The sequence below is a fragment of the Myxine glutinosa genome, chromosome 3 (assembly GCF_964187855.1).
Source record: "Myxine glutinosa chromosome 3, kmMyxGlut1.1, whole genome shotgun sequence".
Taxonomy (NCBI): domain Eukaryota; kingdom Metazoa; phylum Chordata; class Myxini; order Myxiniformes; family Myxinidae; genus Myxine; species Myxine glutinosa.
Window position 1 is genome coordinate 36469431 of NC_136263.1, and position 15256 is coordinate 36484686.

A 15256-nucleotide genomic window follows, 5' to 3' on the forward strand; every position below is an offset into this window, starting at 1 on the left:
TCCACCCACATATTCATCAGGTTCTTTTGACACCTCCCCACAGTAAGCAACCTACACCAATCATCATGAGCCTCACCTTCCCTGATCCTAATGACAAATAAACGTATTTCTTGTACTCCATCACGTCTCTCCTGATGTTCACTGATCTGCATTTCAATTCCACATCGATGTCATAGCTTCTCATTTTGTGTATCCTTCCTGTCCTGCAAAGATCCCAGGTTTAGAGTCTTGGGAAAGTGAGAAAGGACTCCATGTTATTGAGAAAAGCCAATGCACATCCCTGTGTTATCTCATGGCTCAAAATCTTATTTATACAGATTTTGGAAGTCCTGGAATTTAATAAAAAGCTTTTCCAGACCTGGAAAGTATGAAATTTAACAAAAAGATTTTCCAGACCTGGAAAGTCATGAAATTTAACAAAAAGCTTTTCCAGACCTGGAAAGTCATGGAATTTAACAAAAAGCTTTTCCAGGCCTGGAAAGTATGAAATTTAACAAAGTTTTTCCAGACCTGGAAAGTCATTAAATTTAACAAAAAGTTTTTACAGGCCTGGAAAGTATGAAATTTAACAAAAAGCTTTTCCAGGCCTGGAAAGTCATGGAATTTAACAAAAAGCTTTTCCAGGCCTGGAAAGTCATGGAATTTAACAAAAAGCTTTTCTAGGTTTGGAAAGTCATGGAATTTAACAAAAAGCTTTTCCAGGCCTGGAAAGTCATGGAATTTAACAAAAAGTTTTTCCAGACCTGGAAAGTCATGAAATTTAACAAAAAGCTTTTCCAGACCTGGAAAGTCATGGAATTTAACAAAAAGCTTTTCCAGGCCTGGAAAGTCATGGAATTTAACAAAAAGTTTTTCCAGACCTGGAAAGTCATGAAATTTAACAAAAAGCTTTTCCAGACCTGGAAAGTCATGAAATTTAACAAAAAGCTTTTCCAGACCTGGAAAGTCATGAAATTTAACAAAAAGCTTTTCCAGGCCTGGAAAGTCATGGAATTTAACAAAAAGTTTTTCCAGACCTGGAAAGTCATGAAATTTAACAAAAAGCTTTTCCAGACCTGGAAAGTCATGAAATTTAACAAAAAGCTTTTCCAGACCTGGAAAGTCATGAAATTTAACAAAAAGCTTTTCCAGACCTGGAAAGTCATGGAATTTAACAAAAAGCTTTTCCAGGCCTGGAAAGTCATGGAATTTAACAAAAAGCTTTTCTAGGTTTGGAAAGTCATGAAATTTAACAAAAAGCTTTTCTAGGTTTGGAATGTCATGAAATTTAACAAAAAGCTTTTCCAGGCCTGGAAAGTCATGGAATTTAACAAAAAGTTTTTCCAGACCTGGAAAGTCATGAAATTTAACAAAAAGCTTTTCCAGACCTGGAAAGTCATGAAATTTAACAAAAAGCTTTTCCAGACCTGGAAAGTCATGAAATTTAACAAAAAGCTTTTCCAGACCTGGAAAGTCATGAAATTTAACAAAAAGCTTTTCCAGACCTGGAAAGTCATGAAATTTAACAAAAAGCTTTTCCAGACCTGGAAAGTCATGAAATTTAACAAAAAGCTTTTCCAGACCTGGAAAGTCATGAAATTTAACAAAAAGCTTTTCCAGACCTGGAAAGTCATGAAATTTAACAAAAAGCTTTTCCAGACCTGGAAAGTCATGAAATTTAACAAAAAGCTTTTCTAGACCTGGAACGTCATGAAATTTAACAAAAAGCTTTTCCAGACCTGGAAAGTCATGAAATTTAACAAAAAGCTTTTCCAGACCTGGAAAGTCATGAAATTTAACAAAAAGCTTTTCCAGACCTGGAAAGTCATGAAATTTAACAAAAAGCTTTTCCAGACCTGGAAAGTCATGAAATTTAACAAAAAGCTTTTCCAGACCTGGAAAGTCACGGAATTTAACAAAAAGCTTTTCCAGACCTGGAAAGTCACGAAATTTAACAAAAAGCTTTTCCAGACCTGGAAAGTCATGGAATTTAACAAAAAGCTTTTCCAGACCTGGAAAGTCATGAAATTTAACAAAAAGCTTTTCCAAGCCTGGAAAGTCATGAAATTTAACAAAAAGCTTTTCCAGACCTGGAAAGTCATGGAATTTAACAAAAAGCTTTTCCAGACCTGGAAAGTCATGAAATTTAACAAAAAGCTTTTCCAGACCTGGAAAGTCATGAAATTTAACAAAAAGCTTTTCCAGACCTGGAAAGTCACGAAATTTAACAAAAAGCTTTTCCAGACCTGGAAAGTCATGAAATTTAACAAAAAGCTTTTCCAGACCTGGAAAGTCATGAAATTTAACAAAAAGCTTTTCCAAGCCTGGAAAGTCATGAAATTTAACAAAAAGCTTTTCCAGGCCTGGAAAGTCATGGAATTTAACAAAAAGCTTTTCCAGACCTGGAAAGTCATGGAATTTAACAAAAAGCTTTTCCAGACCTGGAAAGTCATGGAATTTAACAAAAAGCTTTTCCAGGCCAGGAAAGTCATGAAATTTCACTAAAAACTTTTCCAAGCCTGGAAAGTCCTGGAATTTAACAAAAAGTTTTTCCAGACCTGGAAAGTCATGAAATTTAACAAAAAGCTTTTCCAAGCCTGGAAAGTCATGGAATTTCAGATACACAAAAGGGTACATGTTGGTGCTACGAGCTGGGAAAATGTTGCGGCCTGATCTAAAGTCCCAAATTATTATTTTTATTTTTTTTGTATACAGAATCGAGGCTCGTGAAAGAGCTAACATTTATCACAAAAAAAAAATCAAACAGACAAACAAAATATATAAAAAGAGGGAGTGGGAGAGAAGGGGAAGTACACAAACACAACATTTGAGAGCAGGGACATCGGGAGATGTGTGGGAGGGAGAGGGCTTGGGGGGAGGAGGCGTGGGAAGGGGGAGGGGGGTGGGAGAAGTATAAAACACAAGGACACCAAGGACTTCCAGGAAAGAAGTTGGTATTTCAAAAAAGTGGATTTGGGGTGAAATTAGTGGGGGTAGAAAAGATCAAGGTTTTGGATGGGGGAAGATAATTCCATTAATAATGGAGTTTAAACGTTAAAAAGATTAATTACGCCAGGATAGAATCAATCTGGTGGTTTCGTCTTGAAATTATTCATGCTTCGTATTCACAACAGCGACATGTTTCAGGTGTTGTGCTGTTTAAACATGCAGAGATATTATTGAACATGGACCAGGTGAGAGGCTGGAAGCAAAAATGACATGTTCTTCAAATTAATAACGAATTATTTATTGAAGGATGAACACAAGGCTCTACAACTTTACAAGTACCTTTTTTAACTTTTTGAATGCACCTTTGAGTTTTATTTCGATATGGAATAACGAATAATGGCATTGAGGGCAAATTCTTTCCATGCTGTTAAAATTATGAAATCGTCTGAAACTTTGAAAATATCTTTTGTTGATCGTTTCTGGAACAATACGCGATAATTTTACGAATTGAATCCCTTAAAAATTTGCTTCCAATATCTTTTGTTGATCGTTTCTTCTTTTCTTTTGTTGATCTTTTGTTGATCGTTTCTGGAACAATACGCGATAGTTTTACGAATTGAATCCCTTAAAAATTTGCTTCCAAAGTGGAAACCCGTGGAAGAGCTAGAATATAGAACAGGACAGAACACAGTGAAAGTGGGGAAAAACACCAATGGCAGAGTCGAGGGACACTTAAAGGAGGAATGGACGAGGCTAAGGGGAAGAGTATGGGAGTGGGAAGAGTACACAGGGGATGAACAAGCTGGATACAAGCTCAAACAGAGCAAGGAGGATGGAAGAAGAAGAAGAAGCCAGAGCTGAAGCACCAGACATTAGTTGTTGTTGTTGTTGTTGTTGTTGCATAGCATAGCCCCCGCATAGGTCCATGGGGACCAATCAGCACTCTGACCATGACTTCACTGCCCTGACAAATCTGGGCAGTTGGGAAGAATGGGGAAGATTTGGCCCCCAGATTGTGTTGGGGGTACAACCACCGTGAAGAGGCATCCCCGATAGTTGTCATCTCTTAGTTGGTTCCGCAGACAAGGTAAAAGAGGAACACATGAATGGACGTGAGCAGTGAGCCTGGATTTTGGGAGTAACCAGAAGAGGGTTACTGGTAGACCGTGTGTATCCTGTAGAAACCTGGGGGTGACAGAGCATGGAAAGGGCAGATGGGGTATAAGCGGGAGAAAGCAGGACACCCACCTGTCTATGATGCAGAAGCCACAGGCCCAGTGATTTGGCTTCATCAAAGACTAGATGAACAAGCAATGTACAGACTAGGAAGTCCGTGTTTTACTGAACGTTGTAAAAATGGTTTATAAACTGTCCGCAAATGATATCCAGGTCTCTCTCCAAGACTGGCTATCAGATTCCATGTGCACTTGCGAGCAGAGAGAGTTTTGATGGAATACTACCCCATGTTGTAGCTCTAGAGGTCGGTGGCCTTCAAGGTTGTGTTTTGGACCCAATCCTGATAGACATCAATCTTCTTCTTCGTTTGTATGTAGAACAAGGCTGCGGGGTAGCATCATTGGCTGAGGGTGCGGCTATTCCATTGATACAATTCCCTCTGCTGATTCGGACAGGAATTTCGAATTTCTTCATGGTGCCGGTGATTGCTCGTCTAATCTTTGTGAAGGACACTGTGGGATCTTTAACGTCCACCAACGAATGCTGGCTGATGGGATGCCGCCATTTGTTAGTTGGCGGTTGGTTTATTACGGTTAGGGTGCGGTTTGGGATCCTAGGATCCTGGGTTCGAATCCCGGTCGATCGCTGAATTAACACCAGGGGGGTTGACTCAGCCTGTCATCCTTCTGAGGTCGGCAAATTGAGTACCAGCTCACTGGTAATTCCCTGTGTGTCGCAAGAGGCGACTAATAGGGTTGGCGGCAGGAAGGGCATCCGGCCATAAAACATTGCTTCAAAAAGGGGACCACGGTGCCCGAGAAAGGGGACCACGGTGCCCAAAAATGGGGACCTCGGTGCCCGAGAAAGGGGACCACGGTGCCCAAAAAAGGGGACCTCGGTGCCCGAGAAAGGCCAACCCCTGCTCGGTGGGGGAAAATGGCCTCTAAAGGTGGTTCGTGTCTGTCCGTTTGTTTGTGAGCAAGATATCTCAAAAAGTTGTGGACGGATTCGGACGAAATTTGGCAGAGGTGTACCGTATGTGACAAGGACTAAATGATTCGATTTTGGTGAAGATCCAGATCCGGCTACTATAATTTTAAAGTGATTCTTCACCATTGGGAGATCGGGCCAAAAACGATACATAGCGGAATATCTCAAAAAGTTGTGGACAGATTTGGACGAAACTTGGTGGAGAGGTTGGGTGTCTGACAAGGAAGAATCGATTCAATTTTGGTGAAGATCCGGATCCGGATTCGGCTAGTAGAATTGTTTAAGTGATTCTTCACCATTGAGTGATATGGCCACCCAGGTGGAGGTATGTTCTCTACTGAGTGCCGTTCTAGTTCCTTTTCTGTTTCATCCCAGCCTTCCCCTGTTGTTTAAATCAGCTTGTTCACCCCCATGTGTCGTCCCCTCGCCTTGATCTCACTTATACTCAGCTGTTGGTGTTTCTATCTTTCCATTTTGTTCCCTTGCATTCTGCTCGAGCTCTTCCACAACCCTCACTCCCATCCCCCCTCAAAAACAAGTCTTTTCGTGCATGAAAGGCCCATATTCTCCATCTGTCCCTCAATTATCTCTGTCAAAAGCCTCTGGGAGATAGACAGTCTCTGGATTTCATTGGCCTCACTGTCACTTGCAACCTTTAGCCTTAGGCTCTGTTCTGGTCTTGCTCCTCATGCCTTCTCACCTTTCCGTCCAACTCCGACCGACCACTCCAGGTCACACACATTCAGCCAGAAACCCTTTCCTTATTACCTCCCCAAGTCTTAACTCGATGCTCAACTCCATTTTTTTCATTCCTCTATTTTCTCGCCTGTGGAACTATCTTCCTGAGTCAGTTATCTCGAGCTCTTCCGTGCAGGACTTGAGGTTTGCAGGATACTATCCACCGGCACCTCATGGTTTCTCCCATTTTCAGGAAGTAGCTTCACTACACATTATGAAAACCTGTCCCGTGCATGGACGGATGATCGGTCGGTCGGTTAGAGGTCCTTTTAATGTCCCTTTTCCGACCTTGTGAGAGGGTTGGGGGACAAAAAGAATCTTTGGGCTGACCTGTTTGGCATTTTCATCGGAACACTAAGCTCCTGATGGTGGATTCCCAGGTTCAATTCCCATATCCTCTGTTAATTTATCCATTGTCTACGTGTGGCCTCTGGTAATTATTGCTCCCTACCCTTCCGACAAGGTCGGAGACGGTGGACATTAAAAGGAGCTCGGTCCATGTACCTTTGTGCGTACCGTTAAACCTTAAGCTTTCATATTGCAGATACCTGTCCCTCTTGACATTATCTCAGCCAGATTAGATCACGGCTGTTATTGGCTGAATTCTGTCGCCATGGCAACCATCTCAGTAACTTGGCTTGCGTACACAATATTTCACAAACCGTTGAACATTTAGCCTTCACATTACACAGATGTATTTGTCATACCATGCAAAAGGTGGGGGACATCGACTATCAGCTCCTTGTTCATGTAAAAGTGTAATAATGTCTCCTAATGTCCTTGTGCTGCATGTGATTTATGTACAAGTCTCAGATCACTCTCAAAAATATATTTTGAAAAATGAACATTCGTTCGTGGACGTTGAAGACCCCACCACGGTGTCCTTGGCGAAGAGTGCGCGAGTTATCGCCGGCATCCTGAACAAATCACAAATCTCTGCCCTAACTACTGCTGGGAAGGCAATGGCAACCCACCCATTGTGCCCGCAGTCCAATAGACTGCTTTGGGAGCACCGAATCTCTAACAGATTTATGGTACATCGGATCGGAATTTGTAAATAAATAATGAAAAAATACTAAACTTCTTATTAAAGGTCATAAACCAGAGATGTTGCAACAGGTGATTATTAAACTCCTTATCTTGTTCATTTTTCCCTTTCCTGGTGTGTCATGGTCTACCTGTCTGGGAAGGTGTTATGTCACCTGGGCACGCTCAATCTGCATGCACTCCTTCAACTACACAGTGTTTTAATTACCATGGATTGTGGTTGTTTTAGTTTGTTGATAAAATCCTCCCCCGGTTGTAACATCCAACTGGCAGTTGTTATTTGGGAGAACGTGCTGCATTGCATGGGAGATGCGCAAGCATTGACGCCATCTTGTTACGCACGAAGAAACGTCAGTATTGTAAACACAAAGCCAAGGTGACGGATGGGAAAGCGACTTGAACCCCTCAACTTATTCAAACAAACACAGCAAAGCACAACAACATGAAAAACACCATCAGCCTTGAGGCATTGAGCACCCCAGATACCTATAGGTGACCCATCCGTTACCTGCCTACCTGCCTACAGCAAGCAGAAGCAAAAAGAGTTCGGGTTGTTTACCTTACTTATGTAAGATTGTCACGTGAAGGTTTCACTTTCATCCAAATGTGAACTTGTTACAGGAATCTGGAGAAAAAGTGATAATTTGTCAAATAGATGTCAAAATGATGGAGGCCAGTTTTTCACAGAAGGTGATTTAGTGTGAAAGGGAATGAGGAGTAGTGAATACACTTTGAATGGATGAATGTGGGAGGAAGATCACGGAATTCAGGACAATTGGGGCTATAGACATATGTGTGAAAAGTGGTTGGTGGAGAAAATACATTTGGGAAAGAAGGATGCAAGGAGAACTAGAACGGCACTCAGTAGAGAGGATACCTCCACCTGGTTGGCCCTAGCTCTCAATGGTGATGAATCACTTTGCAATTAAATAATTATCATATCCGAATCCATATTCAGATATTCACCAAAATCGAATCTGTCCGTCCTTGTCACACACACAACCTCTCCACCAAGTTTCGTACAAATCCATCCATAACTTTTTGAGATATCCTGCTATGTACCCTTTTTGGCCCTTTCTCCCAATGGTGAAGAATCACTTTTAAAAATTATAGTAACCGGATCCGGACATTCACCAAAATGGGATCAATTCTTCCTTGTCAGACACACAACCTGTCCAACAAGTTGCGTCCAAATCCGTCCATAAATTTTTGAGATATCCCACTATGTATCGTTTTTGGCCCTATCTCCCAATGGTGAAGAATCCCTTAAAAAATAAAATAATTTTCATATCCGAATCCATATTCAGATCTTCACCAAAATCGAATCTATTCTTCCTTGTCAGACACACAACCTCTCCACCAAGTTTCGTACAAATCCATCCATAACTTTTTGAGATATCCTGCTATGTACCCTTTTTGGCCCTTTCTCCCAATGGTGAAGAATCACTTTTAAAAATTATAGTAACCGGATCCGGATATTCACCAAAATGGGATCAATTCTTCCTTGTCAGACACACAACCGGTCCAACAAGTTGCGTCCAAATCCGTCCATAAATATTTGAGATATCCCACTATGTATCGTTTTTGGCCCTATCTCCCAATGGTGAAGAATCACTTAACAATTAAATAATTTTTATATCCGAATCCATATTCAGATCTTCACCAAAATCGAATCTATTCTTCCTTGTCAGACACACAACCGGTCCATCAAGTTTCCTCCAAATCCGTCCATAAATATTTGAGATATCCCACTATGTATCGTTTTTGGCCCTTTCTCCCAATGGTGAAGAATCACTTAACAATTAAATAATTTTTATATCCGAATCCATATTCAGATCTTCACCAAAATCGAATCGAATTGTCCGTGTCAGACACCGAACCTGTCCAACAAGTTTCCTCCAAATCCGTCCACAACCTTTTGAGATATCCCGCTATGGGTCGTTTTTGGACCTTTCCCCCAATGGTGAAGAATCATTTAAAAAATTCTAGTATCCGGATCCGAATCCGGATCTTCACCAAAATCTAATCATTTTGTTCTCGTCACATATGCTACATCTCTGCCAAATTTCGTCCGAATCCATCCACAATTTTATGAGATCTTGTTCACAAACAAACAAACGGACAGACAGGGGTGAAAACAACCTCCATCGACCTTTGTTGGCGGAGGTAAAAATTGAGGTTGTAGGTTGGGGGGTCCGGGGTAGTGGTGACAAAGACACGGAAGATAACCTTGGAGGGCAGGAAAGGTCAGGGAAAGGGTCTAAAGAAAAGAAAAGAGTGAGAACTGGGAAAATGAAATTCCTTTGTGAAAGTAATATGGAGAAGTTTTATTTATTTATTTACTAGCAAGGGTACCTGGCGTTGCCCGGTGCTGTTCTAATCATGTTGGCATTTTGATGAAATAAAAAAAAAATTTGTGGGGCCCTAAACCACTTCCCTACATCCACCAAGGAATCGGGTCGGGGATCATTTAATAATACCTTTCACATAAAAACAAAGGCTTAGGCACTACAGAGTGACACCTATTTAAGATGGATTGAAAATTTTAATCACCTCTTATAGAAAATACTTAGTTCTGCAATTTTGTATTGATACTCGCACATCCGCAATTTTGGCGGCCATTTTGAAAAAGATTCACGCCGTTTTGAATTTTCGAGTAGGCTAGTGGACTGCATTTGCCAGGATTTCATGCTTGTATCACAATGTGAACGGTGTTTTGTGTTAGCCGCTTCGCAAAATGCGATGAAGCTAACTCCGAGGGCCTTTCACTCACTCACCGCAGGAAGGTTGGTGGTCTTTCTGTCTTCTACCGACTCCTCTCCGGCCTTGCTCCCCCAGCCCTGTCGGTGCTCTGTCGCCCAAATATTCCTACAGGTCGCACAAGATCTGCCAGCAACCCTCTTGTGGTTAAACTGCCAAAATCTAGGCTCTCTGCTCACCTTCACTCCTTCATTCCTCTTTTCTCCCGCCTCTGGAACAAAGTCCCCGACTCCCTTCAATCCCACTCCTCCCTCCAGGTCTTTCTAACTCACCCCAGATCCACTTTTTTGAAATTCCAACTTCTTTCCTGGAAGTCCTAGCAGTGTCCATGTGTTTTTTTTTTTTTTACCTCTCCCTCCTCCCTCCTCCCCTCAAGCCCTCAACCTCCCACAGATCTCCCGATGTCCCTGCTCTCAAATGTTGTACTTGTGTGCTTTCCCCTCTCTCCGCATCTTGTCTCCCGCTCCCTTTATTTCGTCTTATGTGTCCGTTTGTTTTTTTGTCAGTAATGTTAGCTCTTACACGAGCCTCGATCTTGTATACAAAAAAAAGAAAAGCAATTCGGCTCTTATGCATCTCAATGAAAGATGGTGCCCCTCGTGACATTGCACATGACGAGTTTCAGGCTAGAAACCAAGGTAAGGAGGTCCCGATGGAGCAACCGTCAAATAATGCAACCAACAGCTTTTATGTCCGAGTTCCCAAGCAAACCTCAGACATTTGGTGAGATGCACATGCTGCAAAACAGTATTGAGGAAAAGAAGCAGAAGTAGTCAAAAGTTGGTGGAGATACACCCCTCCCTATCACAGTGGAGGCTGTAGTTCCCCAAAGGCAGCACTTTGGGCCCAGTCTTGTTCCTCATTTATATTAATGGCACATCTGTTGCTCTGGAAAGGCCTCTCTTCCTTTTTGCAAATGACCACATTGTGTAGTACAGCGGCAGCCCCATCCCTCTGCTTGAAACGTGATTCGATTCTGGAAAATCTCATAATCACCCTATCGCTTGGGAAAGATTGGCAAATGAACCCAGCCACCTAATTACTTGGTTATCCACTGAAAGAAGTTCAGTAGGCCTCACTTGAACCTGTAGGTCTCACCCGCATCAGCAAATGGCTTTTCCTGGGCCGACCACTTGAACCTGTAGGCCACACTTGAACCTGTAGGCCTCACTTGAACCTGTAGGCCTCACTTGAACCTGTAGGCCTCACTTGATCCTGTAGGCCTCACCCACATCAGCAAATGGCTTTTCCTGGGCCGACCACTTGAACCTGTAGGCCTCACTTGAACCTGTAGGCCTCACTTGAACCTGTAGGCCTCACCTGCATCAGCAAATGGCTTTTCCTGGGCCGACCACTTGAACCTGTAGGCCTCACTTGAACCTGTAGGCCTCACTTGATCCTGTAGGCCTCACCCGCATCAGCAAATGGCTTTTCCTGGGCCGACCACTTGAACCTGTAGGCCTCACTTGAACCTGTAGGCCTCACTTAAACCTGTAGGCCTCACCCGCATTAGCAAATGGCTTTTCCTGGGCCGACCACATAGTAAAGCCTCCAAACCCGGTCACAGACTGGGCATCCTCAGTCGATCCTAGCCTTTCCTTGGAAAATTAGAGTTACCCACAGTCTACAAGGCCTTTGTCCTTCGCTCAACGGAATACCGGTCACTGCTGTCAGCCGGCATCACTTCATCACCGCTGACTCTGCTGGATTCTGTGGAATCCAAAGCTCTTACAATTATTGGAATCTCCCATGATGAGGCTGAAGCCCAAGGTCTGCTGCTCTAGCATCGCAGGCACGTCGGTGGTCTCTGTTTTCCATCGTCCACTGTCTAACATTGTTCCCTCTGATCCTCCGCAGCAACTCTAGGATGAAACACGTTCTTCCAGTAAACCCTCTCTGGTTAAACGTGCAATATCCAGGATTTCAAAACTTTTATTCCTTGCTTCGTCTATATTATAAGCGTGAAAGGTTGTCTGTTTGTTTGTTCTGAAACAGCGTCGCCATTTCTCAACGGATCTTCACCAAATTTGGCACGGGGGTCCCTATGCACCACAGAATCGCTGATGAAGCAAAAAACCCGACCACCCCCACCCCCACCCACACCCCCCGGGGACCCAATTTGACATTTCTGCACTGCCTCCAAATCAAAGCTATTTCATCCTAGGATACTCTCTCATGGGATGTTTCAGTAGGCGATTGTTCACAGCCATTTGCAATAATGTTTACAAATACTGGTGTTTCCAGTACAAAAGGTAAGATATAGTTATATTGATTTTGGTGTATGTTTTTCAGTCCATACGGATATTGTTCTTCACTCAGTGGTGTCATATACTACTCAACACTAACGTTTCAATACATTTGTGTTTTTCTCCTTTCTTACAGACAATCACTTCTCAGTAACTTCGTAAATGGGACCTAAGAGGCAACGTTCTGCAAGTGCAGATGCACATGCAATACAAGTACAACAAAAGAGACAAAGAGAGTCCTCAACAGAGAGAGAAGCTCGACTTGCAGCCCAGCGAGCCAGACAGGCACAACTGAGATCAGCTCAAACTCCTCAAACACAAGCACGAATTGCTGCACAGCAGACCAGACAGGCACAACTCAGATCAGCTCAAACTCCTGCTCAAACACAAGTGCGAATTGCTGCACAGCAGACCAGGCAGACAGCACTCAGGGCAGCAGAAACTCCGGTCCAGACAACTTCTCGAAAAGCAGCTGATTTAGCCAGACATTCAGCAGCCAGGGCAGCAGAAACTCCAGCCCAGACAACTTCCAGAAAAGCGGCTGATTTAGCCAGACATTCAGCAGCCAGGGCAGCAGAAACTCTGGTCCAGACAAGAGCATGACTTGATGCACACCGTAACAGGCAGACAGCAGTGAGAGCAAGCAAGTGGCAGAACAAGAGGCTTGCTGCCTTTCAATATGACTCCTCCATCAACTATGAAGGTGATTCTATTGTTCACATAGGTGGAATGTATGTCATCTGTAAACACTGTAGAGCAAAGAAGTGGAAGGCTGAATCACCTGGAATGTGTTGTGCTGGAGGCAAAGTGCTTCTCCCACCCCTCACAGAACCACCTGAACCACGAAAGTCACTTTTAGCTGGCAGCAACAGAGACTCCCACCATTTCTTGGCAAACATACGAAAGTACAACTCCTGCTTTCAAATGACCTCATTTGGTACTACAAGCATTGTGCAGCAACAAGGATGGATGCCAACTTTTAAGGTTCAGGGACAGGTTTAATATTTGGCTGGTTCGCCTTTGCCCTTACCTAATGAAGACCCAAAGTTTCTTCAAATTTATTTCCTGGGTGATGAGCAGCAGCAGGTACAGCAGCGCTGCAGAAATATTACAACTGTCAGAGAGGAAATTGTGCTGCAGATGCTCCATGCCCATAATAATTATGTTAAGAGTTTTCGCACTACTTTGCATAATCTAACACAGCCAAACTGGAAAGTAATCATCCATGCTGACAGAACTCCAACAGGACAGCATCCACGGCGCTTTAATGCTCCCACTGTTTCGGATGTGGCTGTCCTCATATCTGGACAATAATTCAATCGGCGAGACATCATTCTCCAACAGCAAGATGACAAACTGATTCGTATTTCTGAAACTAATAAGGCCGATGATGCCTTGCAGTATCCTCTCATATTCTGGAAAGGTGAGGGTGGATATCACTTTGTACACCATAGACGTGATGGAAAAAAGTGTCTGCCAATGACTTCTATTCCTACCGAATTATGGTCAGACAAATGGACAGTCATATTCTGCGATATGGTCAGCTCTTCCACCAATTCATTGTTGACATGTATGCCAAGATTGAGTCTGAGCGATTGTGCTACATCAGACACAACCAGAAGAGATCAAGAGTGGAAAGCTATGTTCACCTTCGAGATGCTGTTGCAAATGATGGTCATGCTGCCAATGTTGGACAGTTGGTTATACTGCCCTCTTCCTTCACAGGGGGTCCTCGCTACATGCATGAGTACACATAGGATGCCATGACTTATGTTCGCTACTATGGTAGACCTGATCTGTTTATCACTTTTACCTGCAATCCTACATGGCCCGAGATCACAGCAGAACTTATGCTTGGTCAGACAGCCCAAGACAGGCATGATCTTCTTGCCAGAGTGTTTCGCCAGAAGGTTATTTCACTTATGAATCTCATCACAAAAGGTGCTGTTTTTGGAGATTGCAGACGTTACATGTACTCCATTGAATGGCAAAAGCGTGGATTGCCACACATCCACATTTTGGTCTGGCTTAAGGATAAGATTCGTTCAGCTCAGGTCGATGATATCATCAGAGCAGAGATTCCAAATCCTACCAAGGACAAAGTATTGCACGAAGTAGTGGTGAAGCACATGCTCCATGGTCCCTGTGGTCACATCAACACCCATTCTCCTTGCATGAAAGCGGGAAAATGCACAAAACGATACCGCAGACCTCTTCTTACAGAAGCTCAGATAGATCAGGATGGATATCCTTTGTACAGAAGAAGAAAGCCAGGTGATGGGGGCTTCACCACTACTCTTGGAGTGAAACAACAAGAAATTGTCATTGACAACCAGTGGGTGGTGCCTTTCAACCCTCTCCTTTCACGCATCTTCAAATCACACATCAATGTTGAAGCATGCTACTCAGTCAAGTCTATCAAGTATGTCTTGAAGTACGTCAACAAAGGTACTGATCAGGCAGTCTTTGGTCTGCAGAGAGAGGAAACCAAAAATGATGAGGTATCAGCATATCAGATGGGTCGTTACATCAGCAGTAATGAGGCTGTGTGGCGTATTCTCAACTTTCCCATTCATGAACATTGAACGCCACCCTAGTGTTATGCATCTTGAGATCCATTTGGAAAATGGGGAAAGAGTTTACTTCACAGAAGAAACCGCGCTGCAGCGAGCCCAGCAGCCACCTGGGACCAAACTAACTGCATTCTTTGATTTGTGTAAACAGGATTCCTTTGCTAGAAGTCTTCTCTACTGTGAAGTGCCCAGATATTACACCTGGCAAGAAGGGAAAAAGGCATTTCAGCCAAGAAAGCAAGGTGCAGAAATCCCTGGACACCCTCACATCAGATCCAGTCAAGTGTTAGTTCGTGTCTACACTGTTCATCCCAGCAACTCTGAGTGCTTTTTATCTCAGACTCCTCCTGCACAACATTCATGGTCCAACCTCATTCCAGGATCTCAAGACAGTTGCTCGATATGTCTGTGCAACATACCGTGAAGCTTGTCTGAGAATAGGTCTCTTGGAAGATGATGCACACTGGAACAGTACCTTGGAAGAGGCTGCAGTCTCGCATTCTCCAAGCAAGATGAGGAGCCTCTTTGCTATCATTATCTGTGCCTGTTCACCATCCAATCCTGAGCAACTTTGGCATAATCACCAGGACAGCATGACAAAAGACATACTGTATCAAGCACAACAAGAGTCAAAAAACCCAAATCTGCAGTTTACCTCTGCCATGTACAACCAAGCACTGGTACTCATTGAAAATACTGTACAGTCCATGGCTGGCAAGGATCTTCAACAGTGTGGACTGCCTGCTCCTGTACGAACTGAACCTGCAACTCTCAGTCGAGAGATGCTTTAGGCAACCA

General features: G+C 43.2%; 1 pseudogene; it reads left to right on the plus strand.

Annotated features, from left to right (window-relative positions):
- The first annotated feature begins 10219 nt into the window (after positions 1-10219).
- LOC144891191 (uncharacterized) lies at positions 10220-15249 on the plus strand (annotated as a pseudogene).
- Positions 15250-15256: the final 7 nt, after the last annotated feature.